This window comes from Ischnura elegans, chromosome 2 (genome assembly GCF_921293095.1).
Source record: "Ischnura elegans chromosome 2, ioIscEleg1.1, whole genome shotgun sequence".
Classification (NCBI taxonomy): Eukaryota; Metazoa; Arthropoda; class Insecta; order Odonata; family Coenagrionidae; genus Ischnura; species Ischnura elegans.
This window is the reverse complement of record NC_060247.1, coordinates 74,262,463-74,278,207: the sequence shown is the minus strand read 5'-3', so window position 1 is coordinate 74,278,207 and position 15,745 is coordinate 74,262,463. Positions and strand designations below refer to the sequence as shown.

General features: G+C 38.9%; 1 long non-coding RNA gene across 1 annotated transcript in view; it reads right to left on the bottom strand.

The window, feature by feature from the left end:
• Window positions 1-15,745, bottom strand: part of LOC124153976 — an 81,811-nt gene that overhangs the window by 63,936 nt on the left and 2,130 nt on the right. The window lies entirely within an intron of this gene.

Genomic DNA, 15,745 nt, shown 5'->3' with positions numbered 1-15,745 from the left:
GTCAAATGCGAACGGTGACGGGTCGCCCCAGTGACCCTTGGAAGATTCCGTGGCAAGACGTACGTCAAAGTATCTTTTGAATCGTGGATGCTACAGATGATACGGTTAGGACACAATCTTGCTGCCCTTATCAAACATGAGCTCGGAATAAACTACCCTCGAGTCATCTATTCGGTCGCTATGTGACTGCATGCCGCGCCGCTTGCAGCTGATTTTTATATTAATATCTTCATAATACTGTACTTTCTTGTTTATAATTTTGTAATCTATTTGATATCCCTGTAATCAATCTTTACAATACTGTAACAATATACATATTCGCGAAAATCAACGTAACTTTTTTAACTCAACATTTACGATTAAAAAAATGATTCCCCTTCAAATACTCTTTCAGCAATCATCAACATCACTAAACGGTTAATATCTAGATTTTATGATATTTTAACGTCTCTTTTATTACAATGCGAAGTTAGTTCACCAATATAATTGGCGACGTAAAGCCAAAATTAAATCTAAATTAAGGAATTTTCGAAAAAAAAACGTAAATTGCACGACTCCGTTCGTAAAAGCGCCACTTTGACGCAATAAGTCTAAGTTAACAATTTTTTAATCGAAAAGTAAGTATGAAATGTGATACCCCAGACATATTATCACGCATCTTTCATAGTCAAAGCGAATTACATGAAAGTCGAAACAATTACCTTTGTTTGCCTTTTTCCGGATCCGGACCACTGCGCCGTGATCATGAATGCTTCTTTAGAAGGTTCGCAAGTAGTGCTGCACGAATCGGAGATTTACGAATACGTTTAAGGGGCGGCAAAACTGTCTCTCGACCGGTAGTATTTTGTCTTTCTTCGTGACATTCATATTAACCGCTCGTAACCAAAAACGCAATATTTTCGAAATTGACAAGGTGTGCATAGTAGACATTTTTCAACATTCCTCTGTATGTGCCCAGGGCCGGAACTAGGAGTTTTGTTAGGGGGTCAACGATCAGTTTGCCGACCCCCTTCCCTGCAGCAAAAATATAATACATCCGCAAGCTATTCTTTTGAGATGCTGTGGTTGAAATTACATAGCGTATGTTTACTGTGAAGACGTTTTATTATTATAATTGTTTAATAATTTATATATTAATAAATATTATTCAAAAATTTAATAAAAAATTGAAATAACTGTTATGACCCCATATGAGATCACTTAAAAATTAAAAGATTTCTTAAATTTCAGTGTGTATATTTGTATATATAACCTCCATGCTATATCTATCAGGTATATTTCTCTGTTATCCACATGAAGTCTTAACATTTTTCGCTTCAAATTAATTTACATACAAGCTTTCGCATGAAATCTGTTAATGTTTTAGCTATCTAATATGAGATCACCGAGAGGTAATAGGATTATAAATTTTTCAAATTTTGCCGATCCTGAAGTCTGCTTCCCGGGGCACGTGCCCCTCTGCCTCGCCCCAGTTCTAGGCCTGTATTTACCTATAAAATAAAAAAGTTGCATTTGAGAAAATATCGGGAAATATATGCAAATTTGGACTACCATCAAATCTGGACAAATGCCTATTCTATTGACCCCGACAAATTGACAGAAGAAGTTTTCAACGGATATTAGGGCACCCAAAGACCGATTGAGAAAGATTGATACGTTGGTTGGTGGGAGACCAATGAGATAAGATGCAACATGAGTATTGCCATAGTAGTTCACTTGCCTTAATTAATTTACCCCTAAAATATTGGGCTATACCAGCGCTGTTGCTAAAAATACTGGCCTTATTATTTTGAAGCTGCATTTAAAAATATGAAAACTTTTAATTGACCCACATTCCAATCTTTCGTGTGCGTTGAATAAATTGTGATTGCAAGTACAAAGCTGGACAAAAGCTTACACGAGGCGCGCCATGGCATAATACTCATGAAAACAAAATAGTGTAGGCATGTCACCGGACTAACTTCGGAGTCATAAGCAAATAAACTCTCTAATTGGAGTCATTTTACGAAAAAAAAGTGAACATGGCGTAACAAATGACGAAAACAGCTAGAAAAATCAATTAAAAATATAGTCATAGTATTGTTCGTATAATGTGACTGGAATTTTATTGTTTAATCATATTTCTATATACTTTTTATGTAATATATATTTCTTAAACACTTGGTTTATATACAAGAATTGCCATGAGAAAAAATTCCCCTGGACCGGGAATCGAACCACGGACCTTTGGCTTTCCGGGCCTCTGCGCAGACCACTACGCTATCCAGGTTCTTTAATTCTCATGGCAATTATACCGAGGCTCATGGTACTAGGTGTTAGGCCCTCGCGGTCCATCAAGGATGGCAACGCGAGGGAGAAAGGACTTCCAAGAAGCCACAACCGGTTGAGAGCCTCAAACCTACGCTAAAGCCGCGCAAAGCGGTATGTGAAATATTTCTAAACCTGCCGCGTGAACGGCGGTGAAATATACAAGAATTGCCATGAGAAAAAATTCCCCTGGACCGGGAATCGAACCACGGACCTTTGGCTTTCCGGGCCACTGCGCAGACCACTACGCTATCCAGGTTCTTTAATTCTCATGGCAATTATACCGAGGCTCATGGTACTAGGTGTTAGGCCCTCGCGGTCCATCAAGGATGGCAACGCGAGGGAGAAAGGACTTCCAAGAAGCCACAACCGGTTGAGAGCCTCAAACCTGCGCTAAAGCCGCGCAAAGCGGTATGTGAAATATTTCTAAACCTGCCGCGTGAACGGCGGTGAAATATACAAGAATTGCCATGAGAAAAAATTCCCCTGGACCGGGAATCGAACCACGGACCTTTGGCTTTCCGGGCCACTGCGCAGACCACTACGCTATCCAGGTTCTTTAATTCTCATGGCAATTATACCGAGGCTCATGGTACTAGGTGTTAGGCCCTCGCGGTCCATCAAGGATGGCAACGCGAGGGAGTCCCTTGTCCCTATCCCCTTAGGGCGAGGGCCTAACACCTAGTACCATGAGCCTCGGTATAATTGCCATGAGAATTAAAGAACCTGGATAGCGTAGTGGTCTGCGCAGTGGCCCGGAAAGCCAAAGGTCCGTGGTTCGATTCCCGGTCCAGGGGAATTTTTTCTCATGGCAATTCTTGTATATTTCACCGCCGTTCACGCGGCAGGTTTAGAAATATTTCACTTGGTTTATGTTTCTATTTTCCTAGAGGATTGGTCGATTAAAGAGAATTTCCGTCCTTCGCCAGCATTTCGACATTTATATTGCCATCCTACAAGCTGGAAATTTATTTATCTCACTGAGAAACAAGAATAAGCCATGAGCTGTGTGAAAATAATTATATAGCGTATACCTACTATAGAAATTTAAAAGTAAATTTATATAATTATTTCCAAATACCACATGGGTTATTTTTGTTTTCTTTATATTTATTTCCTCCCGCTGATGACAAACTCTTTTTACCAAAAAACCGTATTTTATGATTTATGTTAAATACATTAATTTTGTCAACTATTTTCCGATGTCAATCATACTGTTATACAGAAATTTGTAAATGAATTTCACGAAATTCTTTTGAGGGTAAATTTGTCAGCAGGAGTACCAGGGATAAAATGATTTATCTATGTTAATAGATTCCGCAATTCGATGACTCTTTTCTAAGGTCCACATGGTTACCAAGCTTCCAGCTGACCTGTTCCTCGTATCTTCCCCACACGAGATTATCAGTGGAACAGCAGTCCCCATATGGGACCCAAAATAGCGCTACGTCATACACGAGACTCAGCTGTGAGAATGGCTTCCGATTACTCACACAAAGGCATCACATCTTTTCGCTGGTCCCTTCATTAGCCGGAAAATCAAAATTAAACCCACAAGGAAGACACACATAGAAATTAGGCCCAGGTAATTAGCCTCCAAATAATTTATTAATTTCAAGGAGGGTTTTTATGTTTACTTCGAAACTGCTTATACTTAACTATTAATTATCTTTCTTTAATAAATATTTTGGAATTGTTGATTCATCATACGTGAGGCTCGAATATTAAATTGGTTACATAAGTTAAGAAGCAACGAGAAATTGCAACCAGTTCAATGCCAGCAAGCCGTTGAGGGTAAATTTGTCAGCAGGAGTACCAGGGATAAAATGATCTGTCTATGTTAATAGATTCCGCAATTCGATGACTCTTTTCTAAGGTCCACATGGTTACCAAGCTTCCAGCTGACCTGTTCCTCGTATCTCCCCCGCGTTGTACTTAAAATATATATCTCCAGAAAAATTAATTATTTCTGTAAAACTTATCCACTTAAAATATTGGTTAAATAACAAGGAGTACCCAAGAATTGAAACGTTTCAACTTCCCTGTTAATTACAAGGACAATATTCGCATAACATTGACTTTTTGAAATATAGTTTCAACTTTTGCCCCCATTTACCGCCCATCACAGTACTCCGTACCACTTTTCACTGTTGGTAACATTCAATTGATAACGCATGCGGTAGAAAGAGATGTTTTTCAAAAACCACAAAGGAATATCCACCAGCCATCGGTGAATTTTTACGGAGACTAAATGAGATCGGGAGGGAAAAAACTCGCGTTGGAAACCTCAAGCAATGACCCTGTCAAGACGCCAAAAGCGTGCAAACCGAAAATTCGATTGAGTCACGCGGGAAAATTCAAGGGTAACTGGTTCAAGATCAGGTCAAGGCGAATGACATTACCTCTGCGGAATACTGAGGACTTGAGCCAAATTTGAGCACCCGACTTGCTCAGTATTGCGAGCCCCAAACATTAAAATAAATATGAAAAGGTAAAACCAGGCGTAATAGATGCGAAAAAGGGTAGAAAACACGACACCAATACCTTTGAACGCTTTATGAAGTCTTTCTCGTCCTTCACGCGTGAGTGAATTACACTCTGAGAAGATTCCTCGGTTTGTCTAGGATAGACGGCGCACCGATGAGCAAGTGAGCACCATATGATATCACTCTCTGATTCATGGGAGATAAATTATTCTTAAAAGAGTAAAACTCTTCTCCAAATCAGCTCAGATTGTGCAGTACGCGTCAATGTGGCTCTTAATCGATATAAAACATTTAATTGCATTTTATGAATACTTATAGATTAATTTTTACTCGTATTACTTTCTTTTTCGAAGCTTATATTTACTTGTTATCTTATCTTTAACCACTTTGAGTGATTGCAAATCCACAATGTTAATCACTGTACAGATCTACTTTTGGGGGCATCGAGAAATCACGTGATATTTCAGGCATTTTCTGATTGTGAGTATCGTGATGCTGGTGAAATTTGAATTATTCTCCCCATTGAATTGACTATTTTATTTTAGCTGTCCCCCACCCTTTAATGGAAGGTCACATTACAGCAATTTTTAGAAACTAAATAAATAATGCGTAGTGTAGGAATGTATTTCCACATGGCGCATAATTTGAATCCAAGGGAGGAATTATTTTCACAGACAAATAATTTCAGTAATTAATGGCATTTTTATGAATAAAATAACAAATTCATGGGATACTGCACCGGAATTTGGTCTAGTCCAGCTACATTTTTAAATAAATGGTCTATTTTAAGTATACCGGGACTAGCCACGGTGATAACTTTTACGGGAGTCACCCGCAATGCACAATTATGCGAAAAATCCACAGAGAAAAAATCATTCGCCTTTATAAGACCGGGATTCGAACCCGGATCCCACGATTTCCGGTCGAGTGCTTTAGCCAGTTAAGCTACCGAGGCGTCATTCATCCCTGTGGAAATTTGTGGACTATACCGGACAAGGTGGTATGGACTGCTGAGCATATTATGCGACGAGCAGTCCAAATCGGCGAATGAATTTTTCTCTGTGGATTTTTCGCATAAATGGTCTATGCCAAAGGGAAAAAATTGAGAGTAATATCACATATGAGGGAAGCAACTTGACAAATATTCGGGTATGACGAGTGCACAGGAATGTAGAAAACGGCGTAAGTAGGTCATACCCATCTACAAGGATGTGGTACTCATAGGGTAGCTTCTTGTCTACGTGAATCGATCATAATGCGTTTCCTCACCAAAAGAGACTCGTTTGCTGCAAGTTTATCCTGTAAACGTCACTTGGACCTAATACAAGGATTCATTCGCTCAAGGGTTCGAACCTATCGTAGGGATCTCATGCAAGAAATATTTGCGGCAGTGCCCTGAAGAAGCTAGCATTCGTCAAGCGTGTTGAGAGAGGATTTTTGGATGAAAAAGTAAAAGAGAAGTGCTATTTCGCTGTCGTCCGGCCACATCTTGAATGTGCAGCGAGCAAATGGTATCCGGAGCAGTAGGACTTAATCCGTGAACTGTGTGAAATACAAAAGAAAGCTGCGCGATTCGTCAAAAACTGCTTCGGGCCCACAGAAAGCGTTACACAGATGTTGGATGAAGCAGGCTGGGAACCGCAAGAGGCTCGGATGCTGCGCGCTAGGCTTAGATTGCTTGAGCAATTGACAATAGATATCTTTAAGAGCGACACGAAGAACATCATATTAGGTCCGAACAATATTCCCTGGTTTGACATAAACTATACCTTAAGAGAGATATTTTGCCCAACGGTTAGGTAACGGGAATTCTTTTTTCCACCGAACAATAGAGTATCTTCATAAATACGGGGCGGAACTTAATTAAATAATTCCTTTTTATCTGCTAACGGCTGTTGTTCTAACACTCCCCGCCAATTGAGGCGGCTTACGGGATAGTATGTAGATATGTAATTTGGAAAAAATGTGGTATTCATCAGAAGACTTATGATTATAATATCAAATGGTGTTTTGTGATTTTTCAATCCTTACTCCCTTCACTGATCGGATACATATTATTTTGCGCTTCTCCTTCCAAAAAGCTTTATATTTTTAGTCTACAGACATTTTTAGAATTTTTTTTAACTATTACTCTCGCCAACCCAAAAAAAGGACTTTACAAGTAAAACTTGCGATATAAAAAAAAATCTCAAACGCGAGTGTAATTTTACGGGTATGTTGAAATGTGGCGCGTACATGAGGAAACGGTGGCGTAACAAGGAATCTGCTTTGGGGGGATGGGATGGCCTGGGATGGTGACAGGGGATCCGGGAAAACTTTTGAAAAACGACATGCATGGAAATACATTTTACATAATTTTGGCGCTTAAAATTTATCTTTAAGGAGATGCAGTTATACGTCAAAACTATAAATTAGTTTAAAATATTTTTTTTATTTGTTTGAGGCTTTGGGGGGGAGGGGATCTATCAACTCATCCCCATAGTTACGCCACTGTGAGGAAAGACACATTTATATTCAGAGAGTTACCTGATTACATTTAGGGAATAAATACTATTCATTCAATATCTATTTAATCAAAAAATATGTTATGAAGTCAAAAAAAGAGCACCGCAAACATCTTGACAATGATATATATATGCCTACATCAAGGTGTTATGAGCGAAATTTGATGGTAAAAGTGTAACCAAATAGTTGAGGGAAAAACTAGTTTCCAGATTGAGTTCAGAATTTTCACAACAAAGACTACACAAGAAATAATCGATTGTTGCATTTTCAGTTAATATCTTTAATCGATTAATTCAGTCATTGTCGTTATATTATATCAATTAATCAATTAAACAATCCTCATATTCCTTTCCACTTTTAATACTAATAATTACATTACTCTCAGGAATTTTTCTGCCCCTTGTGTAAACCCTAGTAGGGACTTCGTTCAAGTATCCGAAGCGGCTTTTCTCACAGTTGTAAGTCTTCCATTTGTTCCACCACGACCTTTGAGTAAAAAAACTATCCACGCGAAAATATTCTTCTCAAGGCCTATCAAAGCCTAGTCGGGGAGTTAAGAGGCACTTAATTTGAGAGCTTGCTAAAGCTGAGGTTCGAGAAAGGATCCTGGAAGTTGACGGGAATATAATCAAGATGATTTGAGGAAAAGAAACTCATATGTTTAAATACATGTACATGAAAATGGTGAAGTTAAAACACATTGCATATACCATTAATGTAAAATGCATACTGTGCAGTAGGTTTTATTGTGAGTACAAAATTATGAAAATACACTACATATGAAAGGGAATTTTTTTGCGGACAAGGAAAGACCACAATATTAATAGCGACACTTAAAAAGTATCCTTTAAGAAATTTTGCGCGTGCTAATTCCTTTTCAAACGAATAATTAAAAATATTCGGGGGAAAACTAAAAGTGGCTGGCAAAATGAGTAAGATCGATCCTATGTGCTTCATTCAACTATCTATAAAACGAACTCCTAATATTTTCAAAGCGAAACCACCTAAAATAATTACATCTTCCACTGCAACTTCCATTTGATGAGGACAGCAAGAGAGAAATGATCTCTAATTTCGTAATTTATTTAAATTAATCGACGTGAGTTATTATGTGAAACTGCAAAACATGTCGATCTTTTTGAACAGTTAAGATTGGCAAAGGAGTGCATAAATGAATCCTGAGGCAGAATTGTTTCATAACAACGTGAATGCTAATTCGAGTTAAGTCTAGTCAATTCCAGTCTACCTTGTTCCATGCATGTCAATAGCCAGTTTTTTAGTACTGGGGCATCCCCATTGTATAACGGTATCTGTAACACGTGTAGCATTTTTGGTGTTTTTTTTCCTTTAATATGTTATACATTGAGCAAATATAAAGAGAAAACCTTTGTGATTCTTAAAACGGTTTCCTTACCTACCTGCTACCTACTGTTCTGTTTAAACCGAATTAGACAGCTGATATTCTCATAACCTTTTCTGGTGTCATTAGTGTCACCAGCCGCTCACTCAGTTGACGAGACATACCCAACAATTGTTATTACGCCACACAACCACTGGTTATCACACCACAGAGTTGCCTGAATTCCACTTTTTAATGCTGAATTGTAAATAATATAATGTAAAACAGTGGGATAAATAGCATATTTTTAATATTCGGGAAAGTCATTTTAACAACGCGCAATTTCGACGCATGAGGAAGATAAAATATGGAAGGTTTTCGGGGAAGAATAGGAGAAAGGGGGGCCTTGCAAAGGATTGACTGGAGATCTGGAGATTGCATATCTATGACATGGAGGGCACGCCTGCCTCTGAGGCGAAAAAGGCTCGGGCAGAGAGTTGGGATACAAAATTATTATAAACTAAACCAGACTTTTGTGGACGTCTTATCGACCATCAAAGCATGGCGGAGAAGAGATAAGCCTCTTAACTTGAAGATAACCAATTCACACATGACCACTCACTCCTTACTCACAAGTTTTGAGTTTTAGGGCTGAGCCATAAGGTTTGGGTTGGGTGCGAGTCGCCAAGCTCGGGAAAACTGGGTACACCTGAATATATCAATGATAATTCGAGGGTAAAGGCCGTTTTACACGGTACACGTACGTGCGAAGGCGCAATCAAAATTGCGTCGTGTAAAGCGGTGAATTGCTAGAACACATGCGAGAATGCGTGGATGCGAGACGGCAAAGTAGCCCCTGTTCTAATTTCGTTCATTCATTCGCGCAATTCCACGCCATTTTAGAAATGAATGCAGCTCTAACCTGCGCAATTCCGTGCCCCGTGTAAAACGGCCTTAAGATGCTGGCGAAACGGAGCAAGGTGATCCATGGAGCAAAGCGGAGACCGATCGTGGCGTAACGTCAAAAGTGAGCGAAAATTTAAGGCGCGGGCCAAGGAGAAATAGATCACGCAATGGGATTCCCCGGCCGATGCGGCGACGGATCCACGGGGTGGAAATATGCGACAGCGGAGGGGAGGGCGGGGCACGTGGAAATAGCTCCCCAAGCTGCCAACGGAGGGTGGGTTGCAATCTCAGATGACTCATCCAATACCATCTTCCTCCTGCACCACTTCTCTCTCTCTCTCTCGACGCGAAAGATATGCCTCCCAAATGCCTCGGATTACTGACTAATCTCGGGAAGGATGATGATAATAATAATTATAATTTTTTTCTTCTTCTTATCTTGACCTTCTTTAATTAATGGTTAAATGATTCTTGAGGTATAGGTCCAGTATATATGATGCAAAAAAGTTGTAGCCAACTTTTCAGTTTATTTTAAACTATCATCAAAAAAACAATAATAATCTCCAAAATTTAATAAATTAAAATTTAATTAATTTAAAAAAATAATAATCTCCATAGACACAGTCAAATCTGTAACATCATCACCATAAATTAGCTCTAAAATATGAATTCACAGAAAATACAGTACCCTACTATAAATACACACTTAAAACCATCTTAGAAAATGATTTCTGTAAAATTATTACGAACGATCAGTTATCATTGATAAAACAATCCATAGCAATAGACCTGATCTGGTGCTAGGCGATAAAAACCATAATACAACATTCTTGATGGATATTGCTGAACCTCAGTGGGGTAACCATTGGGAGGATAAGGAGATAGATCCCCCCCAAAGCCTCAGAGAAACAAAGAAGTTACTTAAAACTATTGTCTAGTTTTGAAATTTAATAACTGCATCTGCTTAAAGTTAAATTTTTTGTGCCAAAATAATGTAAAATGTATTTTCATGCATGCCATTTTTCAATACATTTTGCGTACCCCAGGCCATCCCGTCCCCTCTCCCAAAGCATATTCCTAGTTACTCCACTGCTGTACCTAATACACAATACCATGAAAACTTATATTACCAAGGCTGAAAATATGAAGAACTCAAGGAGTAAATTGGGACCCGTACCAATCGTACGAACTATTACCTCTGCTACAGGTGTAGTGCCTCACTCAATTCACCCACGGCAAAAAAATGTTGAGGAATCCTCCAGCAGCGGAGACGAAACTGTTGGTCAGTAATCCAACCGTGACGCGGGTGCACCTAAAAGAGAATACCGCTGGCCATCGTGGACTGCTTAACCTATATTTACCTATTGACGATAGTTGCAAGATCTTTTGAAACTCGCGGCAAAGCAATGAATCTCATATTGGACATACGCGTACAAACACCTTGCAGTGACATTTGTAGGCATTCGAGATTGGGTGTGGAGGAGAATTGATAAATTAAAATGGACGTAGAGGAAAAAGAAGAGGAAGCTTTAAGCATGGCGAATGAAAGAGGGAGCGCTAGAGAGGATGATTTAGAAGCTGTTAGTAGATCACGAATTGTTATTGAAGTACATATAAGGGATTCTGAAAAAAACAGATAGAGGAGGCTATTGGTTAAGCGAAGAAGGGGGAAGAAAAAACGCCAATTTATTGATGAAAAAGATCTTATTCCGAAGTGAAATAGATTCCAAGTGGGGCAGGCTAGGGTGATAAGCATAAAATATTCCGTGTAAACTCACCTTAATCGGTAGTTTAGCTCCAAAAATAATTATGTCATAGACTCCTTACAATCTACCACCAGGATCTTCGTATGTGCAACGAAAGAAGCATGCCAATTAGGATGAAAAGCATAAACATTCACACACAACCGGAAGTGAAGCTCCCACAATATGCAGTCTCAGACAACTTAAAACAAATAACGACTCAAACGACTAGTAGTTTAAATTTCTGGGTGCATCACTCGGCCAGCCACAATGGAAGGAACGTACATATATATCCAATCATTAAAAACATAAAGAGCTCTTTTTTATAGCAGTCGCATAAAACTGAAGGTTAATTGAATACAACCCACAAGAATCTTGCTTTCACAAAATTATTGCATTATCTTTTATGGATTTTTTCCTTTCCTCAGTCTCAACGCGTTTGAGCTAAGAAGCGATATTTTCCCAAGAAATAGTTTATGTTTAAGACCATTCGATGGTTTATATTGCCGTGCTTGCGAAGGTTTTCTCAGCGCATACTGACAGCAAAGTTACCTAAGTAGTAACCAACTTTGATGTTTCGTGAAATCAAAGAACAACATAACTAATCCGAAATCAATGATATTCCCAGGAATTCTGGAAGATGCACCTCCCGCCGGCCATATGCAGCTGTGTATGTATATATTCATGGGCACGGAGTAGCAGATGAGTAGCGCGCTGGCCTCTAACAGACAAGGGAGAATAGCTGGAGGGATAAATATGATCGACAGAGTGAAAAACAGATGCCCGAGTGCAAGATACGATCGAGGAATGGAGGCGGCTATTTTGAGAAGTTAGCTCTGACGGGGAACAAGGAAAAGTGAATGTACTGCGGGGCCGGTGGATAGAGAGATGTTTGCAAAACTATGGAGGCCGGAGAAATAATTGGGCCGAGTATCATAGCAACTGGATTCGGAATAACAGCTGAGCCCCAACGTTTTACTTATGAAAGGTATCACTCACGTTATTCAAATGACTAGCAAAAATTTCTAATAGATTTCAGTCGTAGGAATAAAATTTTGCTTTTTCCATATGGTAATTTATTTCGTTAATTCCGTTGCATCGCAATATTTTACATGTTATCGTAGTAGTTGAAGGAATAAAACCTTAAATTTTCCACATTTATTTTTTCCGATCATGATTTCGTAGATGTGTTACATTTTAAATTTTATCGTAGGAGTTTAAGGAATAAAAACTTTATATTTTACTCGTGGTGATTTATTTTGTCCAACCATGGTTACTTTACAACGTAACATTTATAATGTTTATTGCTTTGTAGCTTTTATTCCTTCAACCCCTCCCCTATGAAAAAATTGTATAAACCTGTTTCAAAATTTTATACAATTTATACAATTGCCATGGCAATGTATAAGATTATATAAAATTTTGAAACAGGTTTATACAATTTTTTCATAGGGGCTACGATAAAGGATTTACACCAAGTCACGCCAGCCAGTTTGATACTTAAAAAAATATTAGATTAAATAATATAGACTGCAGTAGTTTGTTTATTTTAGAGGCTGATTTTGAGATGCCGATGCTTGCGGATCTATTGTAAGTACAGTTAATGCTTTCAAATCACGTCGTTTTGACGCTTTAGTAAAACAAACACTTAAAATGCAAATCAACAAAACGTTTCCGCTCGATAATTAACATCTCTTTTCAGTTATTCTGATGAATTAACCAGCCACATAGTTCGAGTGCATATGTGTTTATATCAAAAAAGTTGAAACGGAAGAGTAAAACTGGAGAAACTTTAACTTAAGTTTTAACGAAAATAGAGTGCGATTGCACCTTTGATCGTTCTTTATTTCAATGGAAATTATGGCGCGGGGCTGCAGTCACCAATAGAAAACGAACTCGGTGAAAAAAAAACACTGGAGAAGCACAACGGAAACCCTCGTGGCATGATTGGGTTAAGCGTTAAGGGTAAAGAATTTCGCATTTGATCGCTAATAACCGTGCACTACAATCCTTTCCAAACATATTTGGTACTTAAGAGGCTGGCCTATGAAATTTTAAAGAGAAGTAACGTTTCCTGGCCCATAAGTTTCGCAAGCCAATTAAAATTCAGGATAGGTTCTGCCTACTACTATCTAATTGGCATTCGTGAAGTGGTTTCGTGTAGGACACCTACCCCTCACCCGGTACGTTTGGAATCCCGGGCCTTCTCTCATCTTCAAAGATGCATGAAAAGGATAGCAGCTAAAAAATCGAAAATCAGAAAATTTCAATTTTCCTAATTCCATCGGAATCGGCGGCGAATCCTATTGCTTTCACTGTACCTGATGATGTACCAAGGCTGCTTGTCGCCCGGGTCTACCTAGATATTTGCCGCCCCAACAATAAAAGGCAACAAAACGGTAATGGGAAAATCCGGGTTCGAATACCGGCTTAGTCAAATATTTTGTCATCTACATCTACATAATACCCCGCAAGCCGCCTAAAAGGTGTATGGCAGGGGGTGTTAGGACACCAGCCGTTTACAGCTATAAAAAAATGAAGGGCTCTAACGAGGTTGGGACTAGCGTTTATTAAAGTCCTTTATGGTTCGGGGGAAAAAATAATTCCCACATCTATCCGTTCGGCAAAACATCTCTCTTAATTTATCGCTTCTATCGGACCTGAAAATATAGTGGCCCTAATATTATGTTCTCTGTGTCGCTCTTAAAGATATCCATTCTCAATTGTTCAAGCAATCTAAGCCTAGCGCGCAGCCTCCGAGTCTCCAACGGCTCCCAGCCTAATTCGCTTAACATCTGGGTTTTCAGAAGTTTTAATGGCGTCTTTATAGGGTGTCCACTGGACGCTGTCCAGCCAACCAGAGGAGAAAAATTCATGCATAGTTTCCGATTTTTCCAGGGAAATTTCATAAAATTCCAGTTTAATCTTACATCAATACTGCGATGGATAAGAATTTTAAAACACCCAAAATTTCTTCAACGCTTTTAAATTATATTATTTTTATTTATTTACAAGGAGGAATAGGTTAGTCAACACACATGGTACGTAAAATTTAAACTTGTTCAATGCAAACCAAGAAGCTGGTTGGAACTCCTAAGTAGATGTTGACGTCACCTGGAATTCTATTACTCGTGTTTTTTTTTATCTTACTTGAGTCAAGAGTGCTAGAGACTTCGATCCTGTAGTCTTGTCTGACACTCAACGTCTCGATGCGGCTGTAAAAGTTCTACTAAGCTGCCGAAAGCACTTACTATTACGACTAACACATTTCAGTCCAGAAAATGGGCGTTGAACTGACAGAGTTTTATGTGGAATGAATTTTTAAAAAAAGATTTCGAAATCCCAAGATGTAGCAAAAATTCATGAATAATGTATGCATAATACCAAGGGCTGAAAATATACGTACAATTCCCGATTTTCCCGGTCGCTGGACACCCTGATTTTGCGCCGTGAAAGACCCGCGGGGCCCCGAATTTACACCTGAAAGTTGATTTTCACTATTGAGCATCAAGATGGGAATATGGGGGGGATTAGCCCTTATTTCCCTCACCTGAAGCAAAAAATTACACTGGTAGAGTGTACTCCGCACTTCAAGGTTTCCCAGCACAACGGTAGGTCGGAAAAAAGTTTACTTCCACTCCACCCGCACCCGAGATTTCTGGTCCTAGTACGCCACTGGAAAGATATACGCAAATTTTTCGCACATTAATCAACTCACGGATTTCAAGGAACAGAAGCGCAGAGCCTCCTGGAATAAATACTAGACACTGCATTACAGGAATTGGAGTAGATCGAAGCAGGATAAATTTAAATCTCCACAGATAATCGAGCTAGGATTCTGACGTGAGCAGTGGAGTAGCTAGCGGGGAGGGGTCCGGACCCCCCCCCCCCGAAATATAAAAACAATCATTTTCCTTCATAATATAAAACAAATTATTGAAAAATCATGAATTTAAAAAATGTATCTATAATAAATGAAGTTTTTTCGATTATGAAAAGTGTTAAAATTAGTTAAAAACCCATTACTTAGTACCCTGTTTTTAAAAAACTTCCCCCCCCTGGTTTAGGACCTCCTCCCTCCCTCCCCCCCCCCCTAAATTCCTGGCTACGCCACTGATTCTGAGGTTTCAAAGACTTACTGAGATGTCACTGCTACGAACAAAACACTAGTATCGAAAGAAAAAATAAATATGCTGTATTGCGCGGGAAACCAGGCTTCTATAAACAAATGGTAATACTTCAGCAAGTAAACAATGATTCGACGGTGATAAAAAAGATAATGTATGGATATATTTTTTTTTAATTCCAAGGGGTGCGAGTACCCGAGATGCAAACGGTAGCTTATTAAATACTTATTGGTTACGTCTCATTGATAATTTTTCTGTTCTTGTGGGGTGCCGAGGCGTACTATTTATCGAGATAAAAATGGATATTCAATCAAACATAAGACGATAGAGAAG